Source organism: Danio rerio, chromosome 4 (assembly GCF_049306965.1).
Source record: "Danio rerio strain Tuebingen ecotype United States chromosome 4, GRCz12tu, whole genome shotgun sequence".
NCBI classification, from domain to species: Eukaryota; Metazoa; Chordata; class Actinopteri; order Cypriniformes; family Danionidae; genus Danio; species Danio rerio.
Genome location: NC_133179.1, coordinates 46356897 through 46369187, shown reverse-complemented (window position 1 = coordinate 46369187; position 12291 = coordinate 46356897). Strand labels below are relative to the sequence as shown.

Genomic DNA, 12291 nt, shown 5'->3' with positions numbered 1-12291 from the left:
CATCTGCTATTTCACAACTCTCTCCGTGGGCCTCTGAAATTGTCAATCTGCTGTTCACAAGGCAGATTTTATTACCTCCATAGCTACACATTCTGACTATAATCTCATGGCTCTAACTGAGACCTGGTTGAGACCGGAGGACACTGCTACACATGCTACTCTTTCTGCTAATTTCTCTTTCTCCCACACTCCTCGTCAGACAGGGAGAGGGGGTGGAACTGGACTATTGATTTCCAAAGAATGGAAATTTACTCAGAGATAGTCACTGGCAAAGATCAGCTCCTTTGAATTCCATGCAGCCACCATTATCCACTCCTTCTACATAAATGTGGTTGTCATCTACCGCCAACCAAGTACATTAGGTCACTTCTTAGATGAACTGGATGTTCTTCTCTCATCTTTTTCTGTTTATGACACTCCCTTGTTGGTGCTAGGTGACTTCAACATCCACATTGAAAAACCTCAAGCTACTGACTTCCAGACTCTGCTTGCCTCTTTTGACCTCAAAAGAGAACCTACTTCTGCTACTCACTTTATTTACACTCAACATTGCTTCACTGATCAAACACTAGTAACTCCACTACACACATCAGATCATTTCCTTCTGTCTCTCAACATCCACATTACTCCTGAGCCACCACACACTCCAGTACAAGTTGCCTTTCGCAAAAACTTACGCTCTCTCTCACCCAAAACTTTAGATTTTACTGGCTCGTTGGTCTAGGGGTATGATTCTCGCTTACGGTGGGAGAGGTCCCGGGTTCAAATCCCGGATGAGCCCTTGCAGTTTCTCTGTTGTTTTACAGGGCATTACTACTTTCATAAAAAAAATTTCGAAGAATTCCAGTTTGTCAGCAGATAGTGTCGCCACATAAAACATTTCTATCATAGTGGCTTGCTGGTCTAGGAGTATGATTCTCGTTCATGCCGTAAGAAATCTTAGGTTCAAATTTCAGTTGAGCCCTTACAGATGTCTGCTGTTTTGTAAGGGCGTTGTGGCTGACACAGAGGCCTTTTTTTCTGAGAATGCCGGTTTGTCAGTCGATAGTGTTGCCATGTAAATTTACTGATTTTCAGTAGATTGTTGTGTGACGAGGGTATAGAGAAGGGTTTAAATGTCTTTAAATAAAAATAACCGACTACGCCACCCCGGGAGTTACCCAGGGAAATAACTATTAGAAAAGGACACCGGTTCGTTTCTCCCAGAAAGGCACAGAGACATGAGTTAATGCAAAGGTACAAAAATATTTATTTTGAATGAAACTGTCAAATTTTACGATTCTTAAAAACACATAAAAAATTCCCACTTCATTATTAAATACAAAAGAAACAATAAATAAACAAACAAAACCAGGATTGGAGGTTCCCACTGACTGGGTACGAGTGGACCGACTTTACCCCAGCACACGCACACACCACAGTGCACTCAAATCACGCTATCACGCACTCAGTGTCCCACAGCACACGGTAGAGAAACACCACCACCAGTGGAAAGAGACCCGTCATCCACCGGGGGAAACCTCAGTTCCTGAAATAAATAAAAATAAATAACCAACAAAATACATCAATAAGTGGGTAAATTAGGTTAAAACACCTACTTTACATGATATCCCCGTTAACAGCTGCATTGGTGGTGTCCAATCAGTAGCTAATACGCCGCCGTTAGCATTAGCAGCAGTTGAAGACGATCTCCGGTAACCACAGCAATAGCGATGAATACGGGAGCTAATAAACAAATGATACCAGAGGAAGATCCGACATAAAAGGGAATGGGAGGATCCTAAGGAGGAAAAGCACAAGCAAGCCCATTAACATGGTCCTTTAAATGATCACACCAAATCATACGTGCTTCACTTACCAAAGGGCGCACACTCAGACAGATTATAATCACTCGTTGGTCGATACAATACAGCGAGGTGCCAGAATTAATAGCTGTACGGCATGAAACACGCAGGTTAAATGCGGCTAAACCCCATTACTCAGCCAGTTAAAAGCCATCATATACCTGCAACTGAACAGTCATCCAGCCACCACAGCCAAGGGAAAAGCCACCGCCACACGATGCACTAGAACAATGCCAAAAGAGAGCTTAACGTGGGTCCATTCAAACAACTTACAAAAAATTATCAGAACGAGCGCAGAGCCTCTACCTGTAGCCGCGACTACAGACACCCAAACCAGTGCGTCGGACGTGACGTATCCCAAGCACCAACCAATCAGGTTTAAAGGGTCACGAAACACCAAAACACATTTTTTGAGCTGTTGACAGTCGTATATGTGTCCCACACTGCTAAAAACACTATTAGGACACCTATATTTCACTAAAAAGTGTAAATTGGTTGTTTTTGCGTTATTTCAAGCAAATTCGTACTTCCGGTTTGAAACGAATTTTTGAAGCTGCGTCACGGTCATGACATAATAGCATTGTATTCCAGCATGCAGACTGGGCGTCTGTGCCAGAGTGTGTCTTATTACGTCTTAAAGTGTGATGCATTAATGCATGAGTAAGGCTTGGTTCAAACCAATCAGCGCGCTCTATTGTGCAACTTCATTAATATTCATTACTGTCACAGTGTTTAGACGGCAGAGACGCCACGTTGTATTGGCAAAACATGTGTGAAGTGTTGCTTTTAGGGTTTGCTGCAGTTAAGTTTCGTTTTCATTTTCTCTCTGTGAGTGCGCAGACTCACGTGTGGATTAACAGTGTACGTGATGCTCTACAACAACTTACGTGTCTAAGGAGGAACATTGTTTACCTGAGAGCTGTTCTCATCTGCAAACGCTGATCCGGATTCGCTTGTAGTCTTCCCTTAATAAAGACGCGGCTCTAGTTGCTGGTGATTGTCCTGTCTCTACAGATTTGGTAAGTGAGCGACCAGAGCTCTTTGTTTATTCAGTTTGTTCGTATCTAACAAACTATTGCACCGAGTGTAAACATGTTAGGACCACAACCAAACTTTAACCTCATGTAGGATTTTCACCGCATTTAGTGACCGGAATAACACACGCGGCTTTCTGACGCTAACTGCCGAGTGCATCTAAGTTTCCGGGAAATGCTGCGTTTTTTTTTTTCTCTCATTCGCCGTGCGGTATCAAACATTGCATGAAAAATACACGCTTAGAGCAGTTCCTCGAATCAAATATCTCGTTTGTCGCGAGGGGCATGAATGAATTCCCTGAATAAAGGGACAAACTGCAGTTAAAGTCCACCATTTAATAATTTGGCAAATAATTCGACTACAGATGTCCATGTAGGTTAAACACCATCACTTTCTTCTGTGTGTCTGTGTGTGTATTTTGACTCTGAAACTCGCGCGTGCCCAAATAGACACTCCCACACCATCCCACTTTTCTTCCTCTGACACTCCCCCCTAAACAGAGCTGGACACGCCCACTTTTCAGACTTTTTCCAAAGTAGAGGTGTGAAAACACCCTGCTGAAACGAGGGGGTTTCATGGCCCTTCAAAAAGGCGGTGCTACGTGCCGATTGGCCGATGTCAATGACAATCAGCTGCACAGCACCATCACATTTCGGTTACTCATATCAATCAGCTGCACTACACCATCACATTCGGTCTAGGGGTATAATTCTTACTTAGTGTGCGAGTCCCGGGTTCAAATCCCAGATAAGCCCTTGCAGAAGTACAGAGTCTAAATAAAACAAAAGCCCTGCTTCAATGCTTTAGCTTTTGAAGGTATGTTCTGACTCAATTGTTAAATAAGGATTTCTGACTTGTTACCTTGCATGGCGAATCCAGTCACGAAAAGCATCAACTGCTATAGCTTGGAGAAGGGGTATACGTGTGTGTGGATTTCGGTCATACACTTTACATCTCCAGGCAGAAAAAAAAGCCTCAATAGATTTGAGGAATGGATAATATGGAGGGGGAGATGAACAACTAAAAAACATGGGTGGGCAGAGAACCAGTTATGAACCAGATGAGCTCTGATTTCTAAAATGCAATTCAGTGTGACAGGTGTTTACTCATGTCATGAGTTAGTTATGCAAAGTAGCACAACTGACTTTAGAATTGTGAATGACAGTGTGTTCCTTGTGAAAACAAAAGATTTTCTGCATGAAAATTGTGCAAAATGCAGAGATTTGTGTATAGTGTTTTGAAAAAACTGTGTTTTAAACCTGCAATTTGAGTGTAAAGCAAAGTTGGTTCAGGGGGTTGGTGCATCAGTTACATAGTGTAGTCATTGTGTCTGAAGTACAAGTAATTGTGTGTAAACAATTGGAAAAAACTGTAAGGTTTTGAGTTTTTTAAGAAACTGCTAAACAGCTCGCTGCGTAAACTCTTGTAACTCTTAAGAAGAAGCAATTCTGGCACCTGTACATTTGGCACTACTTGGATTTGAATTGAATTGAATAAAAAGATTTGAAAACTGCATTAATTTCTTCAGGCTCAGATACCAGATTACCAACTGGATCCTGAATTTGTGGGATTGAACGACTAGCTACCTGACATCTTAATTGGTGCGCTAAGAGATGACTAGCTTTATCACCATGTTCGTAATAATTACTACGAGAATGCAATAAAAGCCGCTCTGCATCATCTGTCAAAATAAGATCTAATTCAGTCTGCCAGTCAAGACGTTGTTTAATCTGAACTTGTGAGGGAAAGCTGGCCAACTGTTGATCAATATTAAATATGTCAGAAGTAAGCTGTAAGAAATGATCTGGCCACGTAGGTAAGATTTAAGTGTTTCCCACAATAGCGAGTAAGAGACTACGCCATCTTGATTAATATCCATAAAATCATCTATAGAGGTTAAAATAAAATCATTAAAATTTTCATCCGACAAAAGGAGAGAATTTAATCTCCATGGGGATGAGTATCGTGGAGTTGCAGACAACTGCAAATCAACAGTAAGTGGGGCATGATCAGAAATAACAATGGGGTGGTACTGAACAGATTTTACTTTAGGAATTAAGGAGCTGTCTATAAAAAAATAATCGATACGGGAATATGTTTGATGGACTTGTGAAAAAAAAGAAAATACCTTATTTTGAGGGTTGTAAAACCTCCAAGGGTCAACATAACCGTTTCTATTCATAAACTCTATTATTGATTTAAAAATAGATGAAGGGGTAACTGTTCGAGAGCTGGATCGGTCCAAAACTGGGTCAATCACACAATTGAGATCACCAGCAAAGATAAGCAAATGAGTATTTAATGAGGGAAGGATTCCAAATAACTTATTAACAAAGTTTGGATCATCTCACGTGCGCGCTTCAATACTTCAACACAGTCCGAATAATAATGCAGCCTTGCCACAATAGCTCGTGGTCGCTGCCCAGGTCTGGGATTTGGCTGCAATGTGCGATGCGATCTGTCAATTAGGATGTCCTTATCCATGTTGAGTGCGTCTTTAATCAGCTTGGAGACCGCCACAGCAGTAGAAAGTTGGTTTTCTGGAACACCAATAATCCTTACGTTATTCCGGCGAGATCTGGCTTCCAAATCTTCACACTTTTCTTCTAATTTTACCACAGTAGCCGAAAGAGACTCAACTTTTTCATGTAGTGATATCATCCGAACATGTGGAAAGAGACTGTTCCATATCCTTCACTTTACTTCTCACTGTCGACATTTCAGTTTGCATCGATACCATCGTGTTAGAGAATTCTGTCTTCACGGCTTGAAGTTCACTTTTGATGGTCGATAAGTCATCGCTAAGCACGGACCGTAGTTCGGAGTGAAATATTTCTGCCAGATCCCGGCGTAGTGATGAAATTATTTCAGTTTTAAGAGTGAATGTTGCCTGAAGCTGTATCGAGCTCAGCTCGTTGCCCCCCCGCGGCGATATCACGTTCATCCGAGGATGCGTTAGGTGTTGCAAGCCGCTGTTGCGATGGCTGCACGTTGGCCCCTTTATTGGCCTTATTATTGCCTTTAGTTTTCATCTTCGTTGCACAGGTTTAGTTCAAAATGAACACCGTTAGGCGCAATTATCTGCAGGCACTTGATATTAAATAAAAATGTGCATTAATTCAGAAAATTTACAAATTCTGCAGGACCTCCTAGCGAACACGTCCTACTCCATAGCTCACCTAACCGGAAGTCGATTTTTTCAATTTTCAGGATTTTTTCATTTTTCAAGATTTTTTTTCATTTATCAAGATTTTTCAAGATTTTTTCATTTTTCAAGATTTTTTCATTTTTCAAGATTTTTTTAATTTTTCAAGATTTTTCAAGATTTTTTTATTTTTCAAGATTTTTCCATTTTTCAAGATTTTTCAAGATTTTTTTCATTTTTCAAGATTTTTCAAGATTTTTTCATTTTTCAAGATTTTTTTCAATTTTCAAGATTTTTTTCAATTTTCAAGATTATTCAAGATTTTTTCATTTTTCAAGATCTTTCAAGATTTTTTCATTTTTCAAGATTTTTTTCAATTTTCAAGATTTTTTTCAGTTTTCAAAATTTTTCACGATTTTTTCATTTTTCAAGATCTTTCAAGATTTTTTTCAATTTTCAAAATTTTTCAAGATTTTTTCATTTTTCAAAATCTTTCAAGATTTTTTCATTTTCAAGATTTTTTTCAATTTTCAAGATTTTTCAAGATTTTTACAATTTTCAAAATTTTTTCATTTTTCAAGATTTTTCTTGATTTTTTCAATTTTCAAGATTTTGTTCATTTTTACAAGATTTTTCAAGATTTTTTTTCATTTTTCAAGATTTTTCAAGATTTTTTTTAATTTTCAAGATTTTTTTTCATTTTTCAAGATTTTTCAAGATTTTTTCAATTTTCAAAATTTTTTTCATTTTTCAAGATTTTTCTTGATTTTTTCAATTTTCAAGATTTTTTTCATTTTTCAAGTTTTTTCAAGATTTTTTTCATTTTTCAAGATTTTTTTCAATTTTCAAGATTTTTCAAGATTTTTTTCATTTTTCAATTTTTTTTTCATTTTTCAAGATTCTTTTCAATATTCAAGATTTTTTTCAATTTTCAAAATTTTTCAAGATTTTTTCATTTTTCAAGATTTTTCAAGATTTTTTTCAATTTTCAAGATTTTTTTCATTTTTCAAGATTTTTTTCTTTTTCAAGTTTTTTCAAGATTTTTTTCATTTTTCAAGATTTTTTCATTTTTCAAGATTTTTCAAGATTTTTTCGTTTTTCAAGATTTTTTTTCATTTTTCAAGATTTTTTTTCATTTTTCAAGTTTTTTCAAGATTTTTTCATTTTTCAAGATTTTTCTCAATTTTCAAGATTTTTTTCAATTTTCAAGATTTTTCTAGACTTTTTAATTTTTCTTGATTTTTCAATTTTCAAGATTTTTCAAGATTTTTTCATTTTTCAAGATTTTTTTTAATTTTCAAGATTTTTCAAGATTTTTGCGTTTTTCTTGATTTTTTTAATTTTCAAGATTTTTCAAGATTTTTTCGTTTTTCTTGATTTTTTCATTTTTCAAGATTTTTTTCAATTTTCAAGATTTTTTTTAATTCTCAAGATTTTTCAAGATTTTTTCATTTTTCAAGATTTTTTTCAATTTTCAAGATTTTTCAAGATTTTTTCATTTTTCAAGATTTTTTTCAATTTTCAAGATTTTTCAAGATTTTTTTCATTTTTCAAGATTTTTTTCATTTTTCAAGATTTTTTTCATTTTTCAAAATTTTCAAGATTTTTTCATATTTCTTGATTTTTCAAGATTTTTCCATTTTTCAAGATTTTTTTCATTTTTCAAGTTTTTTTTCAATTTTCAAGATTTTTCTAGATTTTTTCATTTTTCTTGATTTTTTCAATTTTCAAGATTTTTTTCATTTTTTCAAGATTTTTCAAGATTTTTTCAATTTTCAAGATTTTTTTTTCATTTTTCAAGTTTTTTCAAGATTTTTTTCATTTTTCAAGATTTTTTTCAATTTTCAAGATTTTTCAGGATTTTTTTCATTTTTCAATTTTTTTTTTCATTTTTCAAGATTCTTTTCAATATTCAAGATTTTTTTTAATTTTCAAAATTTTTCAAGATTTTTTCATTTTTCAAGATTTTTCAAGATTTTTTTCATTTTTCAAGATTTTTTCATTTTTCAAGTTTTTTCAAGATTTTTTCATTTTTCAAGATTTTTCAAGATTTTTTCGTTTTTCAAGATTTTTCAATATTTTTTTCAATTTTCAAGATTTTTTTTAATTCTCAAGATTTTTCAAGATTTTTTCATTTTTCAAGATTTTTTTTTAATTTTCAAGATTTTTCAAGATTTTTTTCATTTTTCAAGATTTTTTTTAATTTTCAAGATTTTTCAAGATTTTTGCGTTTTTCTTGATTTTTTTCAATTTTCAAGATTTTTCAAGATTTTTTCATTTTTCTTGATTTTTTTCAATTTTCAAGATTTTTCAAGGTTTTTTCATTTTTCAAGATTTTTCAAGATTTTTTCATTTTTCAAGATTTTTCAAGATTTTTTTTTCAATTTTCAAGATTTTTTTCAATTTTCAAGATTTTTTCATTTTTCAAGATTTTTAAAGATTTTTTCAATTTTCAAGATTTTTTTCAATTTTCAAGATTTTTAAAGATTTTTTAAATTTTCAAAAATTTTTTTCATTTTTCAAGATTTTTCTTGATTTTTTCAATTTTCAAGATTTTTTTTCATTTTTCAAGATTTTTCAAGATTTTTTTCAATTTTCAAGATTTTTTTCAATTTTCAAGATTTTTCTAGATTTTTTCATTTTTCTTGATTTTTTCAATTTTCAAGATTTTTTTCAATTTTCAAGATTTTTTTCAATTTTCAAGATTTTTCTAGATTTTTTCATTTTTCTTGAATTTTTCATTTTTCTTGATTTTTTCAATTTTCAAGATTTTTTTCAATTTTCAAGATTTTTTTCAATTTTCAAGATTTTTCTAGATTTTTTCATTTTTCTTGAATTTTTCATTTTTCTTGATTTTTTCAATTTTCAAGATTTTTTTCAATTTTCAAGATTTTTCTAGTTTTTTTCATTTTTCTTGATTTTTTCAATTTTCAAGATTTTTCAAGATTTTTTCATTTTTCTTGATTTTTTCAATTTTCAAGATTTTTTTCAATTTTCAAGATTTTTTTCAATTTTCAAGTTTTTCAAGATTTTCTTCATTTTTCAAGATTTTTTTCAATTTTCAAGATTTTTCAAGATTTTTTTCATTTTTCAATTTTTTTTCATTTTTTAAGATTCTTTTCAATATTCAAGATTTTTTTCAATTTTCAAAATTTTTCAAGATTTTTTCATTTTTCAAGATTTTTCAAGATTTTTTTTCAATTTTCAAGATTTTTTTCATTTTCAAGATTTTTCAAGATTTTTTCAAGATTTTTTTTAATTTTCAAGATTTTTCAAGATTTTTTTTCATTTTTCAAGATTTTTTCTTTTTCAAGTTTTTTCAAGATTTTTTTCATTTTTCAAGATTTTTTCATTTTTCAAGATTTTTTTCATTTTTCAAGATTTTTCTTGATTTTTTCATTTTTCAAGATTTTTTCATTTTTCAAGATTTTTCAAGATTTTTTTCTTTTTCAAGTTTTTTCAAGATTTTTTTCATTTTTCAAGATTTTTTCATTTTTCAAGATTTTTCAAGATTTTTTCGTTTTTCAAGATTTTTTTTCATTTTTCAAGATTTTTTTTCATTTTTCAAGTTTTTTCAAGATTTTTTTCATTTTTCAAGATCTTTCAAGATTTTTTCATTTTCAAGATTTTTTTCAATTTTCAAGATTTTTCAAGATTTTTACAATTTTCAAAATTTTTTCATTTTTCAAGATTTTTCTTGATTTTTTCAATTTTCAAGATTTTTTTTTCATTTTTACAAGATTTTTTAAGATTTTTTTTTCATTTTTCAAGATTTTTTTTAATTTTCAAGATTTTTTTTTCATTTTTCAAGATTTTTCAAGATTTTTTCAATTTTCAAATTTTTTTTCATTTTTCAAGATTTTTCTTGATTTTTTCAATTTTCAAGATTTTTTTTCATTTTTCAAGATTTTTCTTGATTTTTTCATTTTTCAAGATTTTTTTCAATTTTCAAGATTTTTCAAGATTTTTTTTCATTTTTCAATTTTTTTTTTCATTTTTTAAGATTCTTTTCAATATTCAAGATTTTTTTCAATTTTCAAAATTTTTCAAGATTTTTTCATTTTTCAAGATTTTTCAAGATTTTTTCAATTTTCAAGATTTTTTTCATTTTTCAAGATTTTTTTCTTTTTCAAGTTTTTTCAAGATTTTTTTCATTTTTCAAGATTTTTTTCTTTTTCAAGTTTTTTCAAGATTTTTTTCATTTTTCAAGATTTTTTCATTTTTCAAGATTTTTCAAGATTTTTTCGTTTTTCAAGATTTTTTTTCATTTTTCAAGATTTATTTTCATTTTTCAAGTTTTTTCAAGATTTTTTCATTTTTCAAGATTTTTCTCAATTTTCAAGATTTTTTTCAATTTTCAAGATTTTTCTAGACTTTTTAATTTTTCTTGATTTTTCAATTTTCAAGATTTTTCAAGATTTTTTCATTTTTCAAGATTTTTTTTAATTTTCAAGATTTTTCAAGATTTTTGCGTTTTTCTTGATTTTTTTAATTTTCAAGATTTTTCAAGATTTTTTCGTTTTTCTTGATTTTTTCATTTTTCTAGATTTTTTTTAATTCTCAAGATTTTTCAAGATTTTTTCATTTTTCAAGATTTTTTTCAATTTTCAAGATTTTTCAAGATTTTTTTCATTTTTCAAGATTTTTTTCAATTTTCAAGATTTTTCTAGATTTTTTCATTTTTCTTGATTTTTTCAATTTTCAAGATTTTTTTCATTTTTTCAAGATTTTTTTCAATTTTCAAAGATTTTTCTAGATTTTTTCATTTTTCTTGATTTTTTCAATTTTCAAGACTTTTTTTCATTTTTCATTTTTCAAGATTTTTCTAGATTTTTTCATTTTTCTTGATTTTTTCATTTTTCAAGATTTTTTTCATTTTTCAAGATTTTTCAAGATTTTTTTCATTTTTCAAGATTTTTCAAGATTTTTTCAATTTTCAAGATTTTTTTTCATTTTTCAAGTTTTTTCAAGATTTTTTTCATTTTTCAAGATTTTTTTCAATTTTCAAGATTTTTCAAGATTTTTTCATTTTTCAAGATTTTTTTCAATTTTCAAGATTTTTTTTCAATTTTCAAGATTTTTCAAGATTTTTTTCATTTTTCTTAATTTTTTTCAATTTTCAAGATTTTTCAAGATTTTTTCACTTTTCAAGATTTTTTTCATTTTTCAAGATTTTTTTCATTTTTCAAGATTTTTTCATTTTTCTTGATTTTTCAAGATTTTTCCATTTTTCAAGATTTTTCAAGATTTTTTCATTTTTCAAGATTTTTTTTTCATTTCTCAAGTTTTTTTTTCATTTTTCAAGTTTTTTCAAGATTTTTTTTCATTTTTCAAGTTTTTTCAAGATTTTTTTTCATTTTTCTTGATTTTTCAAGATTTTTTTATTTTTCAAGATTTTTCAAGATTTTTTCACTTTTCAAATGTTCAGTTTTTGTGATTTTTTGCGATTTTTAAAAAAATTTTCATTTTTTGTGATTTTTCAAAAAATTTTCATTTTTTGCGATTTTTTGCAAATTTTAAAAAATATTTCATTTTTTGCGATTTTTAAAAAATATTTCATTTTTGCGATTTTTCAAAAATTTTTAATTTTTTGCGATTTTTCGAAAAATTTGCATTTTTTGTGAATTTTCAAAAATGTTTACTTTTTGTTATTTTTCAAAAAATTTCGATTTTTGGTGATTTTTCAAAAAATTTTCATTTTTTGCGATTTTTCAAAAATTTAAATTTTTTTGAATTTTTTATTATTTTTTATTTTTCGTGATTTGTTTTTGTGCTTTTTCAAGGTTTTATAATTTTTCGTGATTTTTCTTGATCTTTCAAGATTTTTTCATTTTTCTTGATTTTTCGAGATTTTATCATTTTTCGACATTTTTAAAGATTTTTCAAGATTTTTTCTTTTTTCTTGATTTTTTCATTTTTCAAGATTTTTCAAGATTTTTTCATTTTTCAAGATTTTTCCATTTTTCGAGATTTTTTTTCATTTTTCTTGATTTTTCAAGATTTTTTCATTTTTCTTGATTTTTCAAGATTTTTCCATTTTTCGAGATTTTTCAAGATTTTTCAAGATTTTTCCATTTTTCTTGATTTTTCTTGATTTTTCGAGATTTTTCAAGATTTTTTTTCAAGATTTTTTATTTTTCGAGATTTTTCAAGATTTTTCAAGATTCTTCCATTTTTTTGCGATTTTTCAAGATTTTTTCATTTTTCTTGATTTTTCGAGATTTTTCAAGATTTTTCAAGATTTTTTCATTTTTCTTGATTTTTCG

General features: G+C 29.3%; 2 protein-coding genes and 1 non-coding gene across 6 annotated transcripts in view; 1 reads left to right on the top strand and 2 right to left on the bottom strand.

The window, feature by feature from the left end:
• The window catches only part of zgc:174653, a 954986-nt gene that overhangs the window by 830628 nt on the left and 112067 nt on the right, over positions 1 to 12291 (bottom strand). The window lies entirely within an intron of this gene.
• Positions 1 to 12291, bottom strand: part of LOC103908679 (uncharacterized) — a 129949-nt gene that overhangs the window by 42707 nt on the left and 74951 nt on the right. The gene's annotated exons all lie outside the window — the stretch shown is intronic.
• trnar-acg (transfer RNA arginine (anticodon ACG)) lies at positions 710 to 781 on the top strand. The gene has a single exon. It is a non-coding gene; the product is annotated as a tRNA-Arg (tRNA).